Here is a 3,288-nt window from a genome sequence, read left to right on the forward strand (position 1 = left end):
TATGTGTGTGTGTGTGTGTGTGGCACCACCACAAAGAGCAAATGGTTTTCAACTACTCTCACCATATAATTATTGTAATTGCTTTATGTACCTATAAAACTGAATAAACTCTGAAACCTGAAATGACTGGAAGCACATTGAAATTGGCTGCCAAAGTGAGATACTATCCTCATTAGAACCAAGAGACAGGCAATGCAGGAACAGCACTTATAGATGACTTGACAAGCACTGCGGCTGAACCCCAGCCTGCATTTGAGTACTGGGGAGACAGCCAAGGCTATTATGCTGACCTTTAGGATTCAGATCCCAAAGTGGGAATGTTCCTTTGCAGATACGCCATCAATCCTGCAGTCACAGAGGAGTTTGCTGAGACTGAATATTCGTGTGTGTATTGTGTTTGTGCATGCTGTATAAGGTTATCCTGAGGTTGCCCCTCTCTCCTTTTAATTCCAGATACATATTCTTTTACATAATACACTTAGAGAGAGAAAAATGTTTTATAGGGGCTCTGCTAATAGAGCAATATATTATATTCCACATCCTATGTCAAAATACTTCAATTTACATTTTATAATTACACCTCATAATTACATTAAACCTGCACACAGTCTCAACCTCGAATTACTAATGTCATCTGTTTTATAATGCATTGTCGGTCAATTAGTTAATTGATTGTTTTGAAACTGTTTTTAGTAAGAAATTGGCATTTATTTTATTCCACAAAAAATATATTCATTAGGCTTTTTGTACAGTTCTCTGGAAAAGCAGTTTTGAACTTTTTGATCCCAAAGAACTTAACGTATACGGGCAGCCAATATATTTTACACATGTATAATGTGTAAGGAGAATATTAAGAACCATATTAAAAAGACAACATGTTATTTCCAACATTACATGATTATTTTTTATATTTTTACTGTAAATCTATATCTAGTAAAATTAATCTAGTACATTTTTTACTTTGCATTAATCTAATCTTTTTTTCAAACCTTTTGCATAATTTTGTTGTTATGTGTATATAATAAAATATATATTCTCTTGTAGCAAACATCCACAAAACATTTGCAAAAAAAAAAAAAAATCCTGCTTTGAAATACTTGATTCTGGTTGGTCAATATTTTTGTATACTGACTGCTAAACTATATCACGATATTGACCATTGTCCAAAGCAAAATATTTCCTTTGTAAAGTAGCTGTGCTAGTTTCATGTCTTGCATTGCTCCACTATTTCTTTCTTTTCACATAGTACAATAATTTCAATCTAATTTAATAATCTATTTTCTATATATTTGACAAGTAGGCATGTGATGCAAAATAATGTATCTCCTTCATTATTGCAAAATAAACCCTTTAGAAAGATTACGTTTTCTGGGTTTCGTCTGCAGCAACTGACTATACATTATTCATTACGTATTTTTACCAATATACAGATTGTATGTGTTTAACTGGAACTCAGCCATGGATACTATTGTATCACAGTCCATGCCATATTTCTTTCTTCATACTAAATCTGATTACATAAGCACCTTTGTTTGCCTTTTTCTCCCTATATATTCCCTGTTGGTACTCCATTTTGCATCTGTCTACAATTGCTGGAGTTTATGTTGGCCATACAGGGGACTTTTCCTGACATATGGATAAACACTAATCAATCTCACTATGGCTTGGCACGGTCTGACACTGAGTGTTCTTTAGTTGCTGATGTTAAATAAATTAAATGTCCAATTGGGGTGATGTGTTGGACTTTGAGACTGCATATGCCTCCATTATGTGCTATTGTGAGCTTGAGTGAATAGTACACTCTTGAATGATACGTTTGGTCACGATGCCTCAAGCTGAGTATCTCCTTTTTGTTGTTTGGTGGTAGATGAGAAAACTGCAGGCCAGAGCCAAATTTAGCTTGATAATATTGATCAAGGACAGACATTGCTGCTAGTGTCATGCCGTGCAAGCTGGAGTGTATCAAGTAAACACTCCCTGTCCCCCAAAGGTGCATGTCTCTGTGTGTAATGTTGGGGGTATGAGAGTGTGCACGCTCTCATTTTTACTGCCATCATCTTCTGTTGAACAGCAGCTGCAGAGTAGTGGAGGTTTCCACGACAACCAGTGTTCACGGTTGCACAGGGTTCAAATCACACGTCCGCTCAGATAAAGAAATACACAGTACATTCACATGAAATGCGAATGTTTGTAATCCGTATGCAATTATGTACATTTAAAGTTAATGTCGATGTATGTTAACATTTAAAAATGAATCTATATCAGTTTTAATCAGTCATTATGATGACAGTCTGCTGAAAAGGCTAGGTGAGTTGATTTAGCTGACCTGTATAAAGTGTTTTGATCTAAAAAAAAAAAAAAAACTAGGATGTTATGCTGGTCTAAGCTGGGATCCCAACCTGGTTTTACTGGTTTTAGAGGGCAGTTGTTTCCATACACTATAATGTGCAGTATTAGCTATATGTAGTACTGGCCGATATACTGGTTCAAACGGTAAACCAGTTTGAATTATGCACACGGTATGAATTTTTTTTAAAAGAAAAAAGGCATGTCAGTACAAGTGGCTAAGCAACGTAGAATTGAATTGAGAGGAGATCCCTGTTAACTGCATACACTTCTGACTAAGGGTTAGAGAACTATTAATAACACACAACTAATTCTTTAACTGGGCAAAAAAATCAACTAAATAAATAAACGGCTGTTTACAGTTGATGCTGAAGTTGAATGCAAAGAGAAGAAAATACTGTAGCAGGTAGAGCAAGATCACTGTTCATGATGCACAAAATATTGGAAGAAAACCCAAAATACTGAATTGGGGTGGGGGTGGGGGGTTTATATGAATGTATATCTGAGGGAAACTGACGGTCTTTATAAAAGTTTAGATGGTATTTTCTGTTCATATTACCTCCATATAATGCATATTAATGTGGTATTTAAAACTGCAGCGAAACGTTCTAAATGCTGCTGTTATGCTGTTCCATAAGCGCCACCTGCTGTCAGACACTGAATTTGCATTCTCATTTCTCCCGTCTGCTGTTTTTGTTTCATGCAGATGTTTTATGTAGCATAATTTCACAAAGCTAAGGTCAGACCATTCTGTTGTTGCTTTAAATTTTGAAATTATACAATACAGCGGGTAAAATAAGTATTGAACACGTCACCATTTTTCTCAGTAAATATATTTCTAAAGGTGCTGTTGACTTGAAATTTTCACCAGATGTCGGTAACAACCAAAGTAATCAATACATACAAAGAAAACAAAACAACTAAGTTCAGAAATTAAGTTCT

This window comes from Sinocyclocheilus rhinocerous, unplaced genomic scaffold (genome assembly GCF_001515625.1).
Source record: "Sinocyclocheilus rhinocerous isolate Xijiao unplaced genomic scaffold, SAMN03320098_v1.1 scaffold798, whole genome shotgun sequence".
Taxonomy (NCBI): Eukaryota; Metazoa; Chordata; class Actinopteri; order Cypriniformes; family Cyprinidae; genus Sinocyclocheilus; species Sinocyclocheilus rhinocerous.